Source organism: Streptopelia decaocto, assembly GCF_964273445.1.
Source record: "Streptopelia decaocto genome assembly, chromosome: 7".
Classification (NCBI taxonomy): Eukaryota; Metazoa; Chordata; class Aves; order Columbiformes; family Columbidae; genus Streptopelia; species Streptopelia decaocto.
Genome location: NC_138661.1, coordinates 64,552,705 through 64,562,514, shown reverse-complemented (window position 1 = coordinate 64,562,514; position 9,810 = coordinate 64,552,705).

Sequence of the window (9,810 nt, the reverse complement as noted above, 5' to 3'; positions counted from 1 at the left end):
GTTGCTCAGGACGGTAGGACCTCCTGTTGCATGCCATAGGGAAGACCTACCGAGACCACTTCCAGGTGCAGGGGATGCCCATGACATGTTCTGTACCTGGTGGAATAGCAGAAGCGTATTGTGTGGTGGGTGACATTGCAGATTTTTTCAGGCCGTGTAGGAATAAACAAAACACAAGGGAAAAATCTTATAAGGAACTGAAGTGTGGAATCTGACCTGTTCCACACAAGCAGCCTTGTAACAGGTAGCTATGATGGGACGGGGGTTTTGTTACCAGTGTAATCAAAGGGAAGTTCAGCCCTTGGAGGGGATGGAAGTGAGCAAAGAGGGGGATCTCCTGCAGTCCTGGTAGAAATCCAGAATAAGGCTCTCGCAGCAAGCAGAGTCGCTTTGTCTACACTGACAGCAGACCCTGATTCGTGTCTGTGCAATTCTTCTATGATTTACACTAACTTTGAGGACTTGCTATCTAAATGAGATGAGACCCTTTAAACAGCACACCAGGAAGCAATATGTGGGATCAGAACAGAAACATCATGATCCATTTGATCTTTTCAAGTAGAAAACTAAAAATGTAAAGAACTGATCCTCTGCGATTGGGACTAAACCGCATTTGGGTCTGGAAGCGGTTTGGAAATGGTGCCAGACTGAGTACGTGCATGGGCATCGCTGTTTAAAGTATTGTCATACGTTTCTTTTGCTAATTTGAAATCTGTCATTTAAATCAAAAATGCTTCAGTGATACCAAGTGTCTGGAGCCTTGCTCCACACTAAGTACACCTGTGGTTATACTCACTCCAATACTCTGAACATAGTTTTCCTTGCTTCTCTGCTTTTGTTTACAGTATCTCAAGAAGCCATCATATAATTTGTGCCTAACTTTGTATTCTTACAGTGGAAAGTGTAGTCTAGTTACCACCGGACAAGTTATTAGAAGTTAGATGTGCTGTTCAACTTTGTGACTCCCCATCCATTCTCCTATAAACATCTTTATATAAACTTTAGATGATGTATTCTTCTCTTTCAACCAATGGGGAAACAGCAGAACCCCACTTGTCTATATATTATATATATAGCACGTAAATTCTTCAAAGCAGTATTCTCTCTGAAATGTACATAGTTGTGTTGTTTTTTTTTTCATTTAAAACATTTTCATTAAATAAAAAAACCAAAACCCCCAACAATTAACTGCTGCAGTCATCCACATGGATGCAATATTAGATATACAAAATGTGAGGGTTGGGGGGAGAGGAGATTATAGTAGATGGCCATTATAACATCACATAACAATACGACATTCTAAATCATTACATTTTAGAAATCAGATATAAGTTGTGATATAAATGTTAGATTTAAATAGTTTTGTTACCTATTGGGCAGAATAAAAATAGAGCTTTAAAAGAATATATTTATTTACCTGAATAGAAAATTAGCCCAATTTATTGTAAATGCACTAGAATGAGGGAGAAAAATATATCTTCAATAATTGGCAAAACTGTAACCTTTACTATCTTGTTATATCCTATACATACATATATGATATTTTTTAACAGTGATCAGTGTTCACGTAGTGTGTGCAGTGATGTTTTATGTCCCTATAAGTATCTTATCAATCAGTGTAGAGATAGTAAGCGTAGAGTAGTTTAGCCTGTTTCTTCCCTCCCCACACACACTACTGTAGTAGCCAGTAAATGTTCTTTCCTTTCAGGGGACTGTTTCTATCCCGTTCTTCTGTCTGTCTGTCTTCATAATACAGGGTCTCAGGTAAATCTTCAGTTAACGTGTGTCTGTAGATCAGTAGACGTGTCGTTTCATCCCACTAACGGAAACCAAACCTAAACCTTAATGTAACTCTTCCACAAAATTAACTTATTTTCTCTCTGTGTGTGTATATATATATGTATATTAAATATATTAATCATTTTGCTGAACTTCCTCTTTCACGGGGCAATTAGTGTTGCCAGTTCTAGGCACTGCTGGAGACCTTTAATCCTCAGGCGGGACAAGCGAAGCACCATCGGGGGTTGTCACCGAGCGAAGCCACGGCAGATTTTGCAACGTTTTGTGAAAAATTCCCACTCCGCGGGCTCTGTCGGTCCCCGGCTCGCTCGGCAGCGCGACGGGACCGGGAGCTTCTCTGCCTTAAAGCTGAGCCCCCTTGTTTCAGCTTCACCTGCTCTTTTAAGAAGGGGGTCGCTATTCTTACTCCTGGCTTTTATTTTCCTAGCGGAGGCAGGTTTGAGATGCCATGGTCTGTTTGGTAGGATGAAGGTTCATAAAGATGAGCTGGAAATGTGGCCCCTACGTCTATGTGGAGCTGAGGGGTGAAGAAAGGAACGTAAATCAGCATCTCTAGCGGGAATATTGGGTATTTTTGTCAGGATAAATAGCTTTAGGCCTCTCTTTACCAATATTAGTTAGCGTCTTGTTTTGATTTTTGGACTCCAGGCCAGTTTGTTTTCACTACTATTGTGATTAAAATAAAATCTATACGTTTGTTCCTCTTTAAAAAAAAAAAGAAAACACTCCAATGGCTTAACAGTTCTGAATCCTTTTCACTCACTAACTTGTCTCAGGACATGCATTGGGACAGGGATTAACTAATTGCAATAAAATTACCTCGTGTAAGGATGTCAGCTACTGTCTACCTTCAGTATAAAAGAGATATCATTTGGAGGAATACTGCTAGGTTATGATATCTTCCTATGGCTTGGATTACCAAACCAGAATGCATATGAAAAACTGAATTGCTTTCCATGATTTCTGTAATTAATCTGCATGCTTTTAATTTAGATGTTGTTCCTGTGCCTGCTAAGTCATTAGTGCAGGATTAGGCTTGACTTTGAAACTCAGAAAACAGAAGATAATGATTTTGTTCTAGCCGATATTTGTCTTCTGCTTTGATCTCCATTACTAAGCTTGCAAAAACATTCGGAGAGAGGGGAGAAATGAGTACAAAAATCATAGAAGATATGATGTTTTCATTGTGTGTGTGAAAAACAGAGTTCTTTCACGTTAGCCTTTTAAAAGTATTTTACTGGCCCAATCTGAGTGTTGAGATTAAATTAACCAGCAGTGTCCTCTTTAAATGAGAAGTGATTTGAAGTTTGGGAATGCACTTCATTTACCATATTCTAGGAAAAGTTTGCATGTACTTTGATAATTTTCTAAAAATAAATTTAGTAACTAATTAAATACCAATTAAGATCTTAAAAAAAGGAGGGGAAAAAGCCATATTAGTAAAAATGTGATGTATGTACTTGCAGATCTATCTATCTTGTGAGTAAAAAATGTTCAAATTTGGTGAAATTTCTTATGTTGCATATTTTTTCTTTGAAACAAAATTGAATTTCTGGATGAGCTGAAATGCATTATTGTATGCATTAAAGATTATACCTAATGCAAATGCTTGCCATCTTCAAATTCTTTGGGGTCTTCCTATGCAACGTTCAAAACCTGTGTTTCAGCTAGACATGGCAGCACTTTGTTTCACAAAGAAGGGTTTAACAAAATGACCTTTGACTGAGAAAGACTTGGATTGTCTTTATACGATGTTTCAATTGGGTCCAAGTAGTCTTTTGATTAGGTTCTGCTCCACTGACCGCGTTAGATGTGCCTCAGCACTGAAGATCATTGCCTCCGATACACTGTGTGGCTCTTAATCATGAAATTCTGGCGCCTGGTTTGTTTTAATTACCTTTGGTGTTTCTGTCTATATGTGTAGTTGTATGGGTGGCCATGATTTCTTGTTGCCTGTGATGGAGCCATTGCTTATTTCTGGCAGACCTTGGTTTCCTCTTGGTTTTCTGTTCTGCAGCTCCACTTCTTGCAATCAAAGGAAGGCTCGTTGGGGCTATGAGCTTTGGCACCTGGCATCCCAGACAGTGCTTTTGTTTTGCTGTTAACTCTGTAAGAGACACTTGTTTCTCAGTTTGTAGTTAAATAAGATGTCTGTAAAATGGTCAGAGCTTGACATTCTCAAGGGACTCGTGTTGATGACTCAAGGTGGGAGGGTGGCGGTATTTGGGGTTTCTGCCTTTGTCACCCTCAGGCAGCCTGTTGCCAAAGAGAGGTTTTTCCTGGCGGGTTTAGCATAATGTGAGAACCGAGGTGGACATTATTGCTTGCAATATTATTATTTGCCCATAATGTTTAAATACATCTTCAGGTAACCATTTGCCTTATAGCTATGTTCCATTGTTAGGAAAATTATTGATCGACTAAAACATGTTGTTATCTGTCATTTATATTATGTAGTATTACCTTGTAAGGTAGATGCTTAGCTGGTATAAATTGTCACAGCTTCGTTTGGAGCTGTGACAATTTACACCAGCTGAGAATTTGCGCCCTGTGTCCTATGGCACTTTATTACGGACCCATCGCTGATGGGTTAAATCTTAATTACTTGCGTAATGTCATATATAAATATATATATATATTTACAGGCATTCTATGGGGTACTGCTGCCTATGGATAAAGATTTGTACCCTAACCAGGTCATTATAATTTTTTCATTAGCTATATGTGGAGAAGATATATTATGTTACAAAGGATGCATCATATATAACTCATGTAGTGCATATTATAATGCTGTATGTTATTAATTTAAGAAATCATTATTCTTGAGGCCCTACCTCAAATTTTGTATTTATGTGTACAAATGCAATTTATTGTATTATATATTTGCCTATTATATTTGGATGTGATAAATTAAAGTTATTCAATAATGTATGGGCTCTAAAGACTCTAAATAAATGTCCAGTGTTTAAAACAGAAAATAGGTTGACATTTTCTGGTGACTGGAATTTCTCTCTTCCCACCACTTCCTTCCCCACCCAATATACACCACAAACATCATTCTTACTTAACATGCAGCCTTAAGGTATCTGCAGAATTGATCCGTTTGATTGTTAGAAACCTCGAGCAGCAACTGGAAACAGCCCTCCTGGGAAATGGAGATATTGCACAGTTGCAGAAACAAGTATCAATTAAATGGCTGGATTCTTAACTATTTGAGTGCTCTGTAGCTGGTGGAATAATTGATTGCGTATCAAAGCACCACCTAGAATTGCTCAAATCCTTCTTATCCTATCAATTCAATGATCCCAGAGGTTGTTGAGCTCTTAAAAGCAATAGAGGTTCGTTTCAGGTGGAGATGAAAACAAGAGGTGTAAGGGAGGAGGAACTGAAGCAGGAAAGTGTAAGAATCTTATTGCACCTTTAAAGCTGAATTCCACAACACTGATGTGGGAAGCAGATTCCTCGCTTCCCAGCACCCTGCTCGGGAAATGGTCCCGATCCAACCTGCTTTGCTGCTGGCAGATACCAGCTTTGCCGAGCTTTCCCCAAACACAGCAGCTGAAGTACGATGTCTGATCACGATGTGGCATCAAACGTGGGTATCACAAGAAATTCTAACTAGTGTGGTGCCAAGGTGACAGGGATTCTAGGCGAGGGCTTAATCCTGCAGCCAGCTCAATAGCTGTGTGGCAGGACTGTTTCAGCAGCTCTGGCAATCAGTTCCCCCCAAAAATAGTACTTTATTCTGTCTGTAAACTTGCATTTCTCTGACATGTGTATATACAGATGAAGGAGATGGCAGGACCCAGCGATAGAAGGCTACAGGAATTCTTTGTATAAAGCAGTTTTCATCTTGGAGAAGTCTGAAGTTACCAGCGAGCCTCATAAGAGTCCCGAGAGGCAGGTAAGTGTCATTAGTCCCCTTTACAGGAGGGAAAACTGGGGCACGTGGCATTTGTCAAATCTCCAGAGTCAACCAATGTGAGTCAATGATAAAACACATTGATTTGGGGAGTAAGAGACAGTCATTTGCTGTCAGCATTAGGCACTGCTGCTTTAAATCTTTAAACTCGTGGGAACAGATAAAAACCCATGTCCTTTTAACTTGGTTGTATGGATTCACTCATGCCATGCTTTAAAGCAATGTATGTCACTTAAATTACCAGAAGACAGGCACATCTATTGCAGCACTAGCAGATGCACTTAGTTCAAAATAATTTTATGCTTTTGGGTACCGAAATTCCTATGGTCAGGGTGGAGATTGAAAGGCACATGTTATACTAATTAATCAGTTGAAAAGTCTAAATTAAGACTTTGTAGTTTTCAAACATTATTTAACCATGCACTTGGGAATTAAAAAAACCCAAAACATTAAGTATTGCTCCATGGCTGAGTGCAAAAGTAGACAAGTGATTTCTCTCTCTAAGGCGTCATTGTGGTGCATTTATTACTTATTTATGTAATTATAAATCCTAATGTGGACACTTTTAGGCTGCTGGACTTACGATCTAGTCCTTTGCAACTATTTATCTGTTGGTAGGATAGGTACGGCATACAGATTTCACTCTCTCCCGTTACATCTGCTCTTTTTCTTAGTATGTCTAAGTGCTGCTGTTAATTCCTGCCCTCTCCTGGCCACAAAGAAAACTTTGCCCACATGGACAACAAACATCTCTTTAGAGCCAGGCTTTCCAGGAGAAATTGAGGACTTTTTCTATCCCATGAGCTATGTTTCTTTATTATTATTTTAATTTTATGTATTTACAACTGAGTCCACACACTCAGCTGTGCTTAAAGTAATACTTAGTACTTCTAATTGCCTTTCATCCAAGGAAAGCAAACAAACTTACGACTGCTCTGAAGAGATACTGGGCCTAGTCAAAAATACTTCATCAAACTAAAAAAATGCCACAAGCTTTGTAGCTGACAGGACTAAGAGTTTAACACCATGCAGTTAGCAACATCATAATAATTTAGGTCAAAATCAAGAAGCATTCAATGTCCAGCTGAGAGTGCAAGAACAATCCTTCACAGGAATATAATCTGAGCTGAAATCCAGCTAGCTTGCCAGGACTAACACTTCACTCTTGTGAAAGTGCCACCAGACATTATTTTTTTTAATTGCTATGAATGTTCAGGAACACCGTTTTAATTCTTAGCTGAATGTCATGCCTTTCAGCTATTTAGACTTCCAACAAGATCATATCAGAATATCAGAGTTTTTGGCGATAAGGGAAGATGATTTGTTGCCATTAGAGGAGGCGTAAGAATAGTGTTGGCTGGGAGCATCTGATTGTTATTTTTTTTGTCTATCTGCTTTTTCTATCCTTTTCCGAAATTAACAGATGGAAATTCTTGTAAGGTTACTAATGCTCTCCCGATGTGTGATCATTTGGGGACAGTGCTGGACTATAGAAGGACCCATGTTTATTGGACCAGCTCTGCTCAGAGAGCTTCCTACCAAGTTGCTCGTGCTACTTTTTGTAGTACCTGTAGGCTTTTGGATGTTTCTGATCAACAGAAGAGCGAGTCAGGAATGATTAGGGCGTTCTTTACCCATGAGACTGTTCAGGATGTGCTTGAAGCTGTGCTTGAAAACTGATAACACAGTGCAAATTTTTGTATGTACTCAGAGTATTTTTTAAAATAGCATTTAATCCAGATTTATGTTAAGCTAATAAGTGATCTGTTCAAGAATATATCTATGACCAGTTTAAACTGGATATCCACTAAAGACTCCGCACCAAGTGGAAAATTGGAAAACTTGCGTTGAATTAGATTCAGTTTTGTGTACAGATAGACCCTGTTTTTTCTATCAGATAAGCACAAACATAGCTTAATTTAGATGTATAGACCTATTTCACAGAAATAGATCTCTTAACTCTAGTAAATGCTATGCAGAAAAATGGTTTTATCAGGATGGGATAGAAGGGTGTGTCTTCACCTGCTGACGTACCACTGCCTTTTTTTCTTGTTGCTATGGACATATAACATATTTATGTTTACACACATACACTTGTATATCATCTATATACTTCTCCCCATGCCCCATGGGTAAGAGAGGTGCTAATGACACAGCACCCTAAACAAAAGTAAGAATATACAAAGTTGTATTTGAGTAAAAGCTATTTTGATACACTGGCAATAAATTACTGAGATGCTTTTGAAATGACCACCCCAGAGACTTCCTGGAGTGCATTGCATTAGCTCACTTGCAGCCAGGAACAGCTGTTTCCAGTTATCTTACTAATTAAGTAATTAGGCAACCAAGTTATACCCTTTGCTCTTGCTAATGTAAAGGCGTGCAAATGCAACTACCCCCTAAGACGGGCATGATTTTTTTGTGTCATCCAAACTTTATCCAAATGTACAGTTTATTACTTTACATTTAAGATGGCTGGAATTTGTGTGATGTAGAACCAAACCATAACATGATGAGGGGAGGCAGCAGAGAGGAGATTCCTCTGGCTTTACAGCTGAAATGGTTTCATTTGAACTGTAGCAAAGCTAAACCTGCTGGAAATCTCACTCTGCTCCTGTTCAGTGGGATGGGAGCTTCAGCTGGGGCCTCTAATCTCTACTTCAAATTTAAATCAGGTGTGTTCTAAGGGAGAGTCATTGCATGTAATCGATGCCATGTTTCTTGCCAAGGATTGAAGCAAATTAGAGGCTGGAGGGAAGAAATATTTAAAGACAGGTTTTAAAACAGCCATCAGAGCAGATTCTCAGATGACTCACAAGTATCTTTAAATACTTTATTTCCCTTTTACACTTTAGAGCCATGAAAGAGCAGCAGTTGACTTGAGCAAGGACGTGTGAGAAGCCCACGAACAGTCCAGATTTCCCTATTATATCTTAGAACTTCTTTTTGTTTATTCATTCCAGGCATAAATTATTACTAAGACTAAATAGTTAATAAGGGTCGAGCCTTACTATTTTTATGCCCAGTGCAGGAGGTGAAAGTGCGCACAGCCCCCTGCAGAGCTGTGTGATCGCACCCGCGGCTGCGGAACCTGCCCCGCAGCGGGGACCGCGGGTCCCCGGGGAATTCGTTTTTTGGGGGGAGAAGGGCATGAACCGTTTGGGGAGAGGGGGCGGCCGCTGCGCTCTCCCTGCGCCGGGGGCCGCTCGGTGGCCGTGACCGGGCGGCGGCGCTGGCGAGGCCCGGGGGGGGCCGCGCGTCACGGCGGGGGGCGGGCGGGGAGCCCCCGCTGCGGGGGCGTCGGGGCCGCGCCTGGGCAGCGGGCGGAGCCGCCGCCGCCTGCCGGAGCCGCTCCGCGCGTCGGAGGCTGCGCTGGGCTCCGCTGGGCTCGGCGCGGCTCCGCAGCAGCTGCCGGGGAGGGAGGCGGGCGCCGCCGCCCTGGCCGCGCCGATGGGTCTCCTCCTGCTCCTCTGGGCGTGTGCGGCCGCCGCCGGGGCAGGTGAGGGGCCGGGGCTGCCGGGCCGGTGTCCGCTCCTGCCGCCTCCCCGGGAGGAAAAGCGAAGGCTGGGGGAGCCGCCCGGCGTGCGTTGGCGGCGGGCGGAAACTTTGCGGGGCGGCGGGTTGTACCCGGGCGGTGCGGGGAGGCACCGCGGCGGGGCTGGGCATCCCTCGCTGCGCGGGTCTCCGCGGGGCGCAGCCTGGATGTCCCCAGCGGGGACCCCCGGGGGACGAGCGAGGGAAAGTTTTCGGGAAGCGGCGTGTGCGCTGCGCCCCGCGGGGACGGGGCGCGGGTGGAGGGGGGTGGCCGCGCCGGGGTCCGGCCGGGCGCTGCGCGGTGCTGCCCGCGGTAGCGGGGAAGCCTCGTTACCGGCTGCGAGAGCGTTATTCCTGCCGGGGCTGTGCCCGCTGCCTTATTTCTGCGGCGTTGCGCGACCTAAGTAGCGTTTCTTGTTCCTTGTGGAGGCTTTGTTCTCTGTTCTCTTGCCCCGGGTAACGCTCTGCCTTGGTGGAGCTCGTGAGAGGGGACGTTTCTCGATGGTGCTCGTAGCTATTCCCTAGGGGAATTACGCAGCACAATTATCAGAAGT